The sequence below is a fragment of the Clarias gariepinus genome, chromosome 5 (assembly GCF_024256425.1).
Source record: "Clarias gariepinus isolate MV-2021 ecotype Netherlands chromosome 5, CGAR_prim_01v2, whole genome shotgun sequence".
Lineage (NCBI taxonomy): Eukaryota > Metazoa > Chordata > Actinopteri > Siluriformes > Clariidae > Clarias > Clarias gariepinus.
In genome coordinates this window covers 1,837,281-1,852,153 of record NC_071104.1, presented here as the reverse complement: position 1 = coordinate 1,852,153, position 14,873 = coordinate 1,837,281, and the positions used below count along the sequence as shown (strand labels likewise).

Genomic DNA, 14,873 nt, shown 5'->3' with positions numbered 1-14,873 from the left:
GTCTGCCTAGTAATTAGGTCGGTGAGCTGTTACCTGAGCGCTGTCATCTTTTGTCAAGAGGTTTACACAAACATGCATGGTCATCCTAGGGATTGGATGTAATTTAAAATTCTGCCCACGAACCTTCTCGGAAAAGTCAGCAACACCAGCCGCCACACACAGACAGCTCATGACCTCGAAGTGATTTGAACACGCAACCTTCTGATCTGGAGTCAGACTCGCTACCGTTGCGCCACGAGGTCCTACATGGCCAGCAGTGCATGTGGCAGCACATTTTCTCTCAAGGACAAGTCACGCGCGTCATCTATTGCTCCAGGCTTCTGGAATCTGGGATAGGGCTTTTTTTGTGCAAAGGACAAAGCAAAAGCTGATTGCATAACCTGTCTGATTCCCCCGTCCATGGATATCAAGAGGGTTTTTCATGATCAAATAGCACTCCTCAGCTCAGTGTGTGAGTGTGGAGCTTGGACAACTTGGACCTGAGTCTTGTCTTATAGACTGGAAAGCATATGAGTATGGAGCAGTGTGGGACAATCTTTGGGATTATTTCACAACAGTCTTTGTGTCAGATGATGGGCATTCAGTGGCAAAGGTGGTATTAATCTCCATCTTCCGAGTTACACGGAGTCACGAATGCCCAAGATTGCACTACACACTGGACTTCAACGTATATAAATATATCTATATGTATATATGAAAATACATCACTGAAAGCTCCCTTGTGCCTGTTTTCTATGAAAGCATACAGTGATAAATTGCTGAAAGCCGATGCGGATGTCTTTGTCTGGTCCAGAGTGGACGATCCATTTGATCAGGGAAGTATGCTGGAAAAGTGTGTGTGCAAAACTGTTGAAAATGTAATGAACGGTGTCGACTGCAAACCAATCTTGACCGAGTTGGTTGTATTTCTCAGTCGATAGCGCACTGGTATTTTGATCTCAGGGTCCATGGCTTTAGTCCATGTTTGTAAATAAAGTAGACTTGAAAATGAGTCATGTGGTCTCCTTGTCTAGAAGGCCAACCTTCGTCGATAATGCTGATCTCTTTAAAGTTATTCACATACCATAGGCATATAAGACATTCACTTATCCTAGATAAGACTTTAGAGGCAGGGCTGTTTAGAACAGTGATCCTGGTAACAACTTTCACTGGATGTGATGGTCAGAATCCTCTTGTTAGGGAACGAAATGTTGAAAACATGGCAGTTAAACAAAAATCTTAACGGTTCGATTGATCTCGGCTTAAATACTGGGACATGTTATCAGCCAGTGTGAAGGTTTAAAATTCTGGTGGCCAACCTCACCACTTGAAAGGGTTCACAAGTGCTTTGTTTCTTCACATGTGTCAAACAATGGACGAGCGTTGGGAAAGGATGCCTCAAACTGCTTTTTGGGAGCGATGGCACCTTTTTCGTACACTGGATAGCTCAGTCGGTAGAGCATCAGACTTTTAATCTGAGCGTCCAGGGTTCAAGTCCCTGTTCAGGCGTTACCTTCTATTGGTGCTTAGGAAGAAGAGCGTTTGGCGCAAGTTGTTCAAAGCGATTAAGAGGCCCAGCTTGGATTAAGAAATTCTCAAGAGCAGAACGTTGGAAATTGCTGACTCCTTGCCAAGTATTTCCATAATTTACCAGTGAATACTTTCTCTTAGGAGATTGTCTTAGGTTCAGGAAGGTCACCAGGAGATGGTATTGCCACAGGTCTTCTTATCTACAGATGAATAAAATACAAACCCCTCACCTTAGCAGGAAACTTGAAGCTTCGAACATTTCCATTTCTTACCTAGGATAAGCTAGGATCCTGTCTGTCAGACCAGCTGAATCTTCTATTATGATGGCATCTAAAGACACTTTATCAGGCCCTAACTTTTCCTAGCACGCACAACCGGCCGAGAATGGGAAACATGTTTATAGCAGGATGAGGATGTCTGCCTAGTAATTAGGTCGGTGAGCTGTTACCTGAGCGCTGTCATTATTTGTCAAGAGGTTGACACAAACATGCATGGTCATCCTAGGGATTGGATGTAATTTAAAATTCTGCCCACGAACCTTCTCGGAAAAGCCAGCAACACCAGCCGCCACACACAGACAGCTCATGACCTCGACGTGATTTGAACACGCAACCTTCTGATCTGGAGTCAGACGCGCTACCGTTGCACCACGAGGTCCTACATGGCCAGCAGTGCATGTGGCAGCACATTTTCTCTCAAGGACAAGTCACGCGCGTCATCTATTGCTCCAGGCTTCTGGAATCTGGGATAGGGCTTTTTTTGTGCAAAGGACAAAGCAAAAGCTGATTGCATAACCTGTCTGATTCCCCCGTCCATGGATATCAAGAGGGTTTTTCATGATCAAATAGCACTCCTCAGCTCAGTGTGTGAGTGTGAAGCTTGGACAACTTGGACCTGAGTCTTGTCTTATAGACTGGAAAGCATATGAGTATGGAGCAGTGTGGGACAATCTTTGGGATTATTTCACAACAGTCTTTGTGTCAGATGATGGGCATTCAGTGGCAAAGGTGGTATTAATCTCCATCTTCCGAGTTACACGGAGTCACGAATGCCCAAGATTGCACTACACACTGGACTTCAACGTATATAAATATATCTATATGTATATATGAAAATACATCACTGAAAGCTCCATTGTGCCCGTTTTCTTTGAAAGCATACAGTGATAAATTGCTGAAAGCCGATGCGGATGTCTTTGTCTGGTCCAGAGTGGACGATCCATTTGATCAGGGGAGTATGCTGGAAAAGTGTGTGTGCAAAACTGTTGAAAATGTAATGAACAGTGTCGACTGCAAACCAATCTTGACCGAGTTGGTTGTATTTCTCAGTCGAGAGTGCACTGGTCTTTTGATCTCAGGGTCCATGGCTTTAGTCCATGTTTGTAAATAAAGTAGACTTGAAAATGAGTCATGTGGTCTCCTTGTCTAGAAGGCCAACCTTCGTCGATAATGCTGATCTCTTTAAAGTTATTCACATACCATAGGCATATAAGACATTCACTTATCCTAGATAAGACTTTAGAGGCAGGGCTGTTCAGAAGAGTAATCCTGGTTACAACTTTCACTGGATGTGATGGTCAGAATCCTCTTGTTATGGAACGAAATGTTGAAAACATGGCAGTTAAACAAAAATCTTAACGGTTCGATTGATCTCGGCTTAAATACTGGGACATGTTATCAGCCAGTGTGAAGGTTTAAAGTTCTGGTGGCCAACCTCACCACTTGAAAGGGTTCACAAGTGCTTTGTTTCTTCACATGTGTCAAACAATAGATGAGCGTTGGGAAAGGATGCCTCAAACTGCTTTTTTGGAGCGATGGCACCCTTTTCGTACCCTGGATAGCTCAGTCGGTAGAGCATCAGACTTTTAATCTGAGCGTCCAGGGTTCAAGTCCCTGTTCAGGCGTTACCTTCTATTGGTGCTTAGGAAGAAGAGCGTTTGACGCAAGTTGTTTAAAGCGATTAAGAGGCCCAGCTTGGATTAAGAAATTCTCAAGAGCAGAAAGTTGGAAATTGCTGACTCCTTGCCAAGTATTTCCATAATTTACCAGTGGATACTTTCTCTTAGGAGATTGTCTTATGTTCAGGAAGGTCACCAGGAGATGGTATTGCCACAGGTTTTCTTATCTACAGATGAATAAAATACAAACCCCTCACCTTAGAAGGAAACTTGAAGCTTCAAACATTTCCATTTCTTACCTAGGATAAGCTAGGATCCTGTCTGTCAGACCAGCTGAATCTTCTATTATGATGGCATCTAAATACGCCTTATCAGGCCCTAACTTTTCTCAGCACGCACACCCGGCCGAGAATGGGAAACATGTTATAGCAGGCTGAGGATGTCTGCCTAGTAATTAGGTCGGTGAGCTGTTACCTGAGCGCTGTCATCTTTTGTCAAGAGGTTTACACAAACATGCATGGTCATCCTAGGGATTGAATGTAATTTAAAATTCTGCCCACGAACCTTCTCGGAAAAGCCAGCAACACCAGCCGCCACACACAGACAGCTCATGACGTCGAAGTGATTTGAACACGCAACCTTCTGATCTGGAGTCAGACTCGCTACCGTTGCGCCACGAGGTCCTTCATGGCCAGCAGTGCATGTGGCAGCACATTTTCTCTCAAGGACAAGTCACGCGCGTCATCTATTGCTCCAGGCTTCTGGAATCTGGGATAGGGCTTTTTTTGTGCAAAGGACAAAGCAAAAGCTGATTGCATAACCTGTCTGATTCCCCCGTCCATGGATATCAAGAGGGTTTTTCATGATCAAATAGCACTCCTCAGCTCAGTGTGTGAGTGTGGAGCTTGGACAACTTGGACCTGAGTCTTGTCTTATAGACTGGAAAGCATATGAGTATGGAGCAGTGTGGGACAATCTTTGGGATTATTTCACAACAGTCTTTGTGTCAGATGATGGGCATTCAGTGGCAAAGGTGGTATTAATCTCCATCTTCCGAGTTACACGGAGTCACGAATGCCCAAGATTGCACTACACACTGGACTTCAACGTATATAAATATATCTATATGTATATATGAAAATACATCACTGAAAGCTCCCTTGTGCCTGTTTTCTATGAAAGCGTACAGTGATAAATTGCTGAAAGCCGATGCGGATGTCTTTGTCTGGTCCAGAGTGGACGATCCATTTGATCAGGGAAGTATGCTGGAAAAGTGTGTGTGCAAAACTGTTGAAAATGTAATGAACGGTGTCGACTGCGAACCAATCTTGACCGAGTTGGTTGTATTTCTCAGTCGATAGCGCACTGGTATTTTGATCTCAGGGTCCATGGCTTTAGTCCATGTTTGTAAATAAAGTAGACTTGAAAATGAGTCATGTGGTCTCCTTGTCTAGAAGGCCAACCTTCGTCGATAATGCTGATCTCTTTAAAGTTATTCACATACCATAGGCATATAAGACATTCACTTATCCTAGATAAGACTTTAGAGGCAGGGCTGTTCAGAAGAGTGATCCTGGTAACAACTTTCACTGGATGTGATGGTCAGAATCCTCTTGTTAGGGAACGAAATGTTGAAAACATGGCAGTTAAACAAAAATCTTAACGGTTCGATTGATCTCGGCTTAAATACTGGGACATGTTATCAGCCAGTGTGAAGGTTTAAAATTCTGGTGGCCAACCTCACCACTTGAAAGGGTTCACAAGTGCTTTGTTTCTTCACATGTGTCAAACAATGGACGAGCGTTGGGAAAGGATGCCTCAAACTGCTTTTTGGGAGCGATGGCACCTTTTTCGTACACTGGATAGCTCAGTCGGTAGAGCATCAGACTTTTAATCTGAGGGTTCGGGGTTCAAGTCCCTGTTCAGGCGTTACCTTCTATTGGTGCTTAGGAAGAAGAGCGTTTGGCGCAAGTTGTTCAAAGCAATTAAGAGGCCCAGCTTGGATTAAGAAATTCTCAAGAGCAGAACGTTGGAAATTGCTGACTCCTTGCCAAGTATTTCCATAATTTACCAGTGGATACTTTCTCTTAGGAGATTGTCTTATGTTCAGGAAGGTCACCAGGAGATGGTATTGCCACAGGTCTTCTTATCTACAGATGAATAAAATACAAACCCCTCACCTTAGCAGGAAACTTGAAGCTTCGAACATTTCCATTTCTTACCTAGGATAAGCTAGGATCCTGTCTGTCAGACCAGCTGAATCTTCTATTATGATGGCAACTAAAGACGCCTTATCAGGCCCTAAATTTTCTCAGCACGCACAGCCGGCCGAGAATGGGAAACATGTTATAGCAGGCTGAGGATGTCTGCCTAGTAATTAGGTCGGTGAGCTGTTACCTGAGCGCTGTCATCTTTTGTCAAGAGGTTGACACAAGCATGCATGGTCATCCTAGGGATTGGATGTAATTAAAAATTCTGCCCACAAACCTTCTCGGAAAAGCCAGCAACACCAGCCGCCACACACAGACAGACAGCTCATGACCTCGACATGATTTGAACACGCAACCTTCTGATCTGGAGTCAGACGCGCTACCGTTGCGCCACGAGGTCCTACATGGCCAGCAGTGCATGTGGCAGCACATTTTCTCTCAAGGACAAGTCACGCGCATCATCTCTTGCTCCAGGCTTCTGGAATCTGGGATAGGGCTTTTTTTGTGCAAAGGACAAAGCAAAAGCTGATTGCATAACCTGTCTGATTCCCCCGTCCATGGATATCAAGAGGGTTTTTCATGATCAAATAGCACTCCTCAGCTCAGTGTGTGAGTGTGGAGCTTGGACAACTTGGACCTGAGTCTTGTCTTATAGACTGGAAAGCATATGAGTATGGAGCAGTGTGGGACAATCTTTGGGATTATTTCACAACAGTCTTTGTGTCAGATGATGGGCATTCAGTGGCAAAGGTGGTATTAATCTCCATCTTCCGAGTTACACGGAGTCACGAATGCCCAAGATTGCACTACACACTGGACTTCAACGTATATAAATATATCTATATGTATATATGAAAATACATCACTGAAAGCTCCCTTGTGCCTGTTTTCTATGAAAGCATACAGTGATAAATTGCTGAAAGCCGATGCGGATGTCTTTGTCTGGTCCAGAGTGGACGATCCATTTGATCAGGGAAGTATGCTGGAAAAGTGTGTGTGCGAAACTCTTGAAAATGTAATGAACGGTGTCGACTGCAAACCAATCTTGACCGAGTTGGTTGTATTTCTCAGTCGATAGCGCACTGGTATTTTGATCTCAGGGTCCATGGCTTTAGTCCATGTTTGTAAATAAAGTAGACTTGAAAATGAGTCATGTGGTCTCCTTGTCTAGAAGGCCAACCTTCGTCGATAATGCTGATCTCTTTAAAGTTATTCACATACCATAGGCATATAAGACATTCACTTATCCTAGATAAGACTTTAGAGGCAGGGCTGTTCAGAAGAGTGATCCTGGTAACAACTTTCACTGGATGTGATGGTCAGAATCCTCTTGTTAGGGAACGAAATGTTGAAAACATGGCAGTTAAACAAAAATCTTAACGGTTCGATTGATCTCGGCTTAAATACTGGGACATGTTATCAGCCAGTGTGAAGGTTTAAAATTCTGGTGGCCAACCTCACCACTTGAAAGGGTTCACAAGTGCTTTGTTTCTTCACATGTGTCAAACAATGGACGAGCGTTGGGAAAGGATGCCTCAAACTGCTTTTTGGGAGCGATGGCACCTTTTTCGTACCCTGGATAGCTCAGTCGGTAGAGCATCAGACTTTTAATCTGAGCGTCCAGGGTTCAAGTCCCTGTTCAGGCGTTACCTTCTATTGGTGCTTAGGAAGAAGAGCGTTTGGCGCAAGTTGTTCAAAGTGATTAAGAGGCCCAGCTTGGATTAAGAAATTCTCAAGAGCAGAACGTTGGAAATTGCTGACTCCTTGCCAAGTATTTCCATAATTTACCAGTGAATACTTTCTCTTAGGAGATTGTCTTATGTTCAGGAAGGTCACCAGGAGATGGTATTGCCACAGGTCTTCTTATCTACAGATGAATAAAATACAAACCCCTCACCTTAGAAGGAAACTTGAAGCTTCAAACATTTTCATTTCTTACCTAGGATAAGCTAGGATCCTGTCTGTCAGACCAGCTGAATCTTCTATTATGATGGCATCTAAAGACACTTTATCAGGCCCTAACTTTTCCTAGCACGCACAACCGGCCGAGAATGGGAAACATGTTTATAGCAGGATGAGGATGTCTGCCTAGTAATTAGGTCCGTGAGCTGTTACCTGAGCGCTGTCATTATTTGTCAAGAGGTTGACACAAACATGCATGGTGATCCTAGGGATTGGATGTAATTTAAAATTCTGCCCACGAACCTTCTCGGAAAAGCCAGCAACACCAGCCGCCACACACAGACAGCTCATGACCTCGACGTGATTTGAACACGCAACCTTCTGATCTGGAGTCAGACGCGCTACCGTTGCACCACGAGGTCCTACATGGCCAGCAGTGCATGTGGCAGCACATTTTCTCTCAAGGACAAGTCACGCGCGTCATCTATTGCTCCAGGCTTCTGGAATCTGGGATAGGGCTTTTTTTGTGCAAAGGACAAAGCAAAAGCTGATTGCATAACCTGTCTGATTCCCCCGTCCATGGATATCAAGAGGGTTTTTCATGATCAAATAGCACTCCTCAGCTCAGTGTGTGAGTGTGAAGCTTGGACAACTTGGACCTGAGTCTTGTCTTATAGACTGGAAAGCATATGAGTATGGAGCAGTGTGGGACAATCTTTGGGATTATTTCACAACAGTCTTTGTGTCAAATGATGGGCATTCAGTGGCAAAGGTGGTATTAATCTCCATCTTCCGAGTTACACGGAGCCACGAATGCCCAAGATTGCACTACACACTGGACTTCAACGTATATAAATATATCTATATGTATATATGAAAATACATCACTGAAAGCTCCCTTGTGCCCGTTTTCTTTGAAAGCATACAGTGATAAATTGCTGAAAGCCGATGCGGATGTCTTTGTCTGGTCCAGAGTGGACGATCCATTTGATCAGGGGAGTATGCTGGAAAAGTGTGTGTGCAAAACTGTTGAAAATGTAATGAACAGTGTCGACTGCAAACCAATCTTGACCGAGTTGGTTGTATTTCTCAGTCGAGAGTGCACTGGTCTTTTGATCTCAGGGTCCATGGCTTTAGTCCATGTTTGTAAATAAAGTAAACTTGAAAATGAGTCATGTGGTCTCCTTGTCTAGAAGGCCAACCTTCGTCGATAATGCTGATCTCTTTAAAGTTATTCACATACCATAGGCATATAAGACATTCACTTATCCTAGATAAGACTTTAGAGGCAGGGCTGTTCAGAAGAGTAATCCTGGTTACAACTTTCACTGGATGTGATGGTCAGAATCCTCTTGTTAGGGAACGAAATGTTGAAAACATGGCAGTTAAACAAAAATCTTAACGGTTCGATTGATCTCGGCTTAAATACTGGGACATGTTATCAGCCAGTGTGAAGGTTTAAAGTTCTGGTGGCCAACCTCACCACTTGAAAGGGTTCACAAGTGCTTTGTTTCTTCACATGTGTCAAACAATAGATGAGCTTTGGGAAAGGATGCCTCAAACTGCTTTTTGGGAGCGATGGCACCTTTTTCGTACCCTGGATAGCTCAGTCGGTAGAGCATCAGACTTTTAATCTGAGGGTCCAGGGTTCAAGTCCCTGTTCAGGCGTTACCTTCTATTGGTGCTTAGGAAGAAGAGCGTTTGACGCAAGTTGTTTAAAGCGATTAAGAGGCCCAGCTTGGATTAAGAAATTCTCAAGAGCAGAAAGTTGGAAATTGCTGACTCCTTGCCAAGTATTTCCATAATTTACCAGTGGATACTTTCTCTTAGGAGATTGTCTTATGTTCAGGAAGGTCACCAGGAGATGGTATTGCCACAGGTTTTCTTATCTACAGATGAATAAAATACAAACCCCTCACCTTAGAAGGAAACTTGAAGCTTCAAACATTTCCATTTCTTATCTAGGATAAGCTAGGATCCTGTCTGTCAGACCAGCTGAATCTTCTATTATGATGGCATCTAAAGACGCCTTATCAGGCCCTAAATTTTCTCAGCACGCACAGCCGGCCGAGAATGGGAAACATGTTATAGCAGGCTGAGGATGTCTGCCTAGTAATTAGGTCGGTGAGCTGTTACCTGAGCGCTGTCATCTTTTGTCAAGAGGTTGACACAAGCATGCATGGTCATCCTAGGGATTGGATGTAATTAAAAATTCTGCCCACAAACCTTCTCGGAAAAGCCAGCAACACCAGCCGCCACACACACAGACAGCTCATGACCTCGACGTGATTTGAACACGCAACCTTCTGATCTGGAGTCAGACGCGCTACCGTTGCGCCACGAGGTCCTACATGGCCAGCAGTGCATGTGGCAGCACATTTTCTCTCAAGGACAAGTCACGCGCGTCATCTATTGCTCCAGGCTTCTGGAATCTGGGATAGGGCTTTTTTTGTGCAAAGGACAAAGCAAAAGCTGATTGCATAACCTGTCTGATTCCCCCGTCCATGGATATCAAGAGGGTTTTTTATGATCAAATAGCACTCCTCAGCTCAGTGTGTGAGTGTGGAGCTTGGACAACTTGGACCTGAGTCTTGTCTTATAGACTGGAAAGCATATGAGTATGGAGCAGTGTGGGACAATCTTTGGGATTATTTCACAACAGTCTTTGTGTCAGATGATGGGCATTCAGTGGCAAAGGTGGTATTAATCTCCATCTTCCGAGTTACACGGAGTCACGAATGCCCAAGATTGCACTACACACTGGACTTCAACGTATATAAATATATCTATATGTATATATGAAAATACATCACTGAAAGCTCCCTTGTGCCCGTTTTCTATGAAAGCATACAGTGATAAATTGCTGAAAGCCGATGCGGATGTCTTTGTCTGGTCCAGAGTGGACGATCCATTTGATCAGGGAAGTATGCTGGAAAAGTGTGTGTGCAAAACTGTTGAAAATGTAATGAACGGTGTCGACTGCAAACCAATCTTGACCGAGTTGGTTGTATTTCTCAGTCGATAGCGCACTGGTATTTTGATCTCAGGGTCCATGGCTTTAGTCCATGTTTGTAAATAAAGTAGACTTGAAAATGAGTCATGTGGTCTCCTTGTCTAGAAGGCCAACCTTCGTCGATAATGCTGATCTCTTTAAAGTTATTCACATACCATAGGCATATAAGACATTCACTTATCCTAGATAAGACTTTAGAGGCAGGGCTGTTCAGAAGAGTGATCCTGGTAACAACTTTCACTGGATGTGATGGTCAGAATCCTCTTGTTAGGGAACGAAATGTTGAAAACATGGCAGTTAAACAAAAATCTTAACGGTTCGATTGATCTCGGCTTAAATACTGGGACATGTTATCAGCCAGTGTGAAGGTTTAAAATTCTGGTGGCCAACCTCACCACTTGAAAGGGTTCACAAGTGCTTTGTTTCTTCACATGTGTCAAACAATGGACGAGCGTTGGGAAAGGATGCCTCAAACTGCTTTTTGGGAGCGATGGCACCTTTTTCGTACACTGGATAGCTCAGTCGGTAGAGCATCAGACTTTTAATCTGAGCGTCCAGGGTTCAAGTCTCTGTTCAGGCGTTACCTTCTATTGGTGCTTAGGAAGAAGAGCGTTTGGCGCAAGTTGTTCAAAGCGATTAAGAGGCCCAGCTTGGATTAAGAAATTCTCAAGAGCAGAAAGTTGGAAATTGCTGACTCCTTGCCAAGTATTTCCATAATTTACCAGTGGATACTTTCTCTTAGGAGATTGTCTTATGTTCAGGAAGGTCACCAGGAGATGGTATTGCCACAGGTCTTCTTATCTACAGATGAATAAAATACAAACCCCTCACCTTAGCAGGAAACTTGAAGCTTCGAACATTTCCATTTCTTACCTAGGATAAGCTAGGATCCTGTCTGTCAGACCAGCTGAATCTTCTATTATGATGGCAACTAAAGACGCCTTATCAGGCCCTAAATTTTCTCAGCACGCACAGCCGGCCGAGAATGGGAAACATGTTATAGCAGGCTGAGGATGTCTGCCTAGTAATTAGGTCGGTGAGCTGTTACCTGAGCGCTGTCATCTTTTGTCAAGAGGTTGACACAAGCATGCATGGTCATCCTAGGGATTGGATGTAATTTAAAATTCTGCCCACGAACCTTCTCGGAAAAGCGAGCAACACCAGCCGCCACACACAAACAGCTCATGACCTCGAAGTGATTTGAACACGCAACCTTCTGATCTGGAGTCAGACTCGCTACCGTTGCGCCACGAGGTCCTACATGGCCAGCAGTGCATGTGGCAGCACATTTTCTCTCAAGGACAAGTCACGCGCGTCATCTATTGCTCCAGGCTTCTGGAATCTGGGATAGGACTTTTTTTGTGCAAAGGACAAAGCAAAAGCTGATTGCATAACCTGTCTGATTCCCCCGTCCATGGATATCAAGAGGGTTTTTCATGATCAAATAGCACTCCTCAGCTCAGTGTGTGAGTGTGGAGCTTGGACAACTTGGACCTGAGTCTTGTCTTATAGACTGGAAAGCATATGAGTATGGAGCAGTGTGGGACAATCTTTGGGATTATTTCACAACAGTCTTTGTGTCAGATGATGGGCATTCAGTGGCAAAGGTGGTATTAATCTCCATCTTCCGAGTTACACGGAGTCACGAATGCCCAAGATTGCACTACACACTGGACTTCAACGTATATAAATATATCTATATGTATATATGAAAATACATCACTGAAAGCTCCCTTGTGCCTGTTTTCTATGAAAGCATACAGTGATAAATTGCTGAAAGCCGATGCGGATGTCTTTGTCTGGTCCAGAGTGGACGATCCATTTGATCAGGGAAGTATGCTGGAAAAGTGTGTGTGCAAAACTGTTGAAAATGTAATGAACGGTGTCGACTGCAAACCAATCTTGACCGAGTTGGTTGTATTTCTCAGTCGATAGCGCACTGGTATTTTGATCTCAGGGTCCATGGCTTTAGTCCATGTTTGTAAATAAAGTAGACTTGAAAATGAGTCATGTGGTCTCCTTGTCTAGAAGGCCAACCTTCGTCGATAATGCTGATCTCTTTAAAGTTATTCACATACCATAGGCATATAAGACATTCACTTATCCTAGATAAGACTTTAGAGGCAGGGCTGTTCAGAAGAGTGATCCTGGTAACAACTTTCACTGGATGTGATGGTCAGAATCCTCTTGTTAGGGAACGAAATGTTGAAAACATGGCAGTTAAACAAAAATCTTAACGGTTCGATTGATCTCGGCTTAAATACTGGGACATGTTATCAGCCAGTGTGAAGGTTTAAAATTCTGGTGGCCAACCTCACCACTTGAAAGGGTTCACAAGTGCTTTGTTTCTTCACATGTGTCAAACAATGGACGAGCGTTGGGAAAGGATGCCTCAAACTGCTTTTTGGGAGCGATGGCACCTTTTTCGTACACTGGATAGCTCAGTCGGTAGAGCATCAGACTTTTAATCTGAGCGTCCAGGGTTCAAGTCCCTGTTCAAGCGTAACCTTCTATTGGTGCTTAGGAAGAAGAGCGTTTGACGCAAGTTGTTCAAAGCGATTAAGAGGCCCAGCTTGGATTAAGAAATTCTCAAGAGCAGAAAGTTGGAAATTGCTGACTCCTTGCCAAGTATTTCCATAATTTACCAGTGGATACTTTCTCTTAGGAGATTGTCTTATGTTCAGGAAGGTCACCAGGAGATGGTATTGCCACAGGTTTTCTTATCTACAGATGAATAAAATACAAACCCCTCACCTTAGAAGGAAACTTGAAGCTTCAAACATTTCCATTTCTTACCTAGGATAAGCTAGGATCCTGTCTGTCAGACCAGCTGAATCTTCTATTATGATGGCATCTAAAGACGCCTTATCAGGCCCTAACTTTTCTCAGCACGCACACCCGGCCGAGAATGGGAAACATGTTATAGCAGGCTGAGGATGTCTGCCTAGTAATTAGGTCGGTGAGCTGTTACGTGAGCGCTGTCATCTTTTGTCAAGAGGTTTACACAAACATGCATGGTCATCCTAGGGATTGGATGTAATTTAAAATTCTGCCCACGAACCTTCTCGGAAAAGCCAGCAACACCAGCCGCCACACACAGACAGCTCATGACCTCGAAGTGATTTGAACACGCAACCTTCGGATCTGGAGTCAGACTCGCTACCGTTGCGCCACGAGGTCCTACATGGCCAGCAGTGCATGTGGCAGCACATTTTCTCTCAAGGACAAGTCACGCCCGTCATCTATTGCTCCAGGCTTCTGGAATCTGGGATAGGGCTTTTTTTGTGCAAAGGACAAAGCAAAAGCTGATTGCATAACCTGTCTGAATCCCCCGTCCATGGATATCAAGAGGGTTTTTCATGATCAAATAGCACTCCTCAGCTCAGTGTGTGAGTGTGAAGCTTGGACAACTTGGACCTGAGTCTTGTCTTATAGACTGGAAAGCATATGAGTATGGAGCAGTGTGGGACAATCTTTGGGATTATTTCACAACAGTCTTTGTGTCAGATGATGGGCATTCAGTGGCAAAGGTGGTATTAATCTCCATCTTCCGAGTTACACGGAGCCACGAATGCCCAAGATTGCACTACACACTGGACTTCAACGTATATAAATATATCTATATGTATATATGAAAATACATCACTGAAAGCCCCCTTGTGCCCGTTTTCTATGAAAGCATACAGTGATAAATTGCTGAAAGCCGATGCGGATGTCTTTGTCTGGTCCAGAGTGGACGATCCATTTGATCAGGGAAGTATGCTGGAAAAGTGTGTGTGCAAAACTGTTGAAAATGTAATGAACAGTGTCGACTGCAAACCAATCTTGACCGAGTTGGTTGTATTTCTCAGTCGATAGCGCACTGGTCTTTTGATCTCAGGGTCCATGGCTTTAGTCCATGTTTGTAAATAAAGTAGACTTGAAAATGAGTCATGTGGTCTCCTTGTCTAGAAGGCCAACCTTCGTCGATAATGCTGATCTCTTTAAAGTTATTCACATACCATAGGCATATAAGACATTCACTTATCCTAGATAAGACTTTAGAGGCAGGGCTGTTCAGAAGAGTGATCCTGGTAACAACTTTCACTGGATGTGATGGTCAGAATCCTCTTGTTAGGGAACGAAATGTTGAAAACATGGCAGTTAAACAAAAATCTTAACGGTTCGATTGATCTCGGCTTAAATACTGGGACATGTTATCAGCCAGTGTGAAGGTTTAAAATTCTGGTGGCCAACCTCACCACTTGAAAGGGTTCACAAGTGCTTTGTTTCTTCACATGTATCAAACAATGGACGAGCGTTGGGAAAGGATGCCTCAAACTGCTTTTTGGGAGCAATGGCA

At 43.9% G+C, this 14,873-nt stretch overlaps 5 non-coding genes across 5 annotated transcripts; 1 reads left to right on the top strand and 4 right to left on the bottom strand.

Moving 5' to 3' along the window:
- Positions 1-2,094: 2,094 nt before the first annotated feature.
- On the bottom strand, positions 2,095-2,166 carry trnaw-cca (transfer RNA tryptophan (anticodon CCA)). The gene has a single exon. It is a non-coding gene; the product is annotated as a tRNA-Trp (tRNA).
- Positions 2,167-5,944: 3,778 nt separating this feature from the next.
- Positions 5,945-6,016, bottom strand: trnaw-cca (transfer RNA tryptophan (anticodon CCA)). The gene has a single exon. It is a non-coding gene; the product is annotated as a tRNA-Trp (tRNA).
- A 1,852-nt stretch (positions 6,017-7,868) lies between these two features.
- On the bottom strand, positions 7,869-7,940 carry trnaw-cca (transfer RNA tryptophan (anticodon CCA)). Its single transcript has one exon. It is a non-coding gene; the product is annotated as a tRNA-Trp (tRNA).
- Positions 7,941-9,113: 1,173 nt separating this feature from the next.
- On the top strand, positions 9,114-9,186 carry trnak-uuu (transfer RNA lysine (anticodon UUU)). The gene has a single exon. It is a non-coding gene; the product is annotated as a tRNA-Lys (tRNA).
- A 607-nt stretch (positions 9,187-9,793) lies between these two features.
- On the bottom strand, positions 9,794-9,865 carry trnaw-cca (transfer RNA tryptophan (anticodon CCA)). Its single transcript has one exon. It is a non-coding gene; the product is annotated as a tRNA-Trp (tRNA).
- Between the last annotated feature and the right edge of the window lie 5,008 nt (positions 9,866-14,873).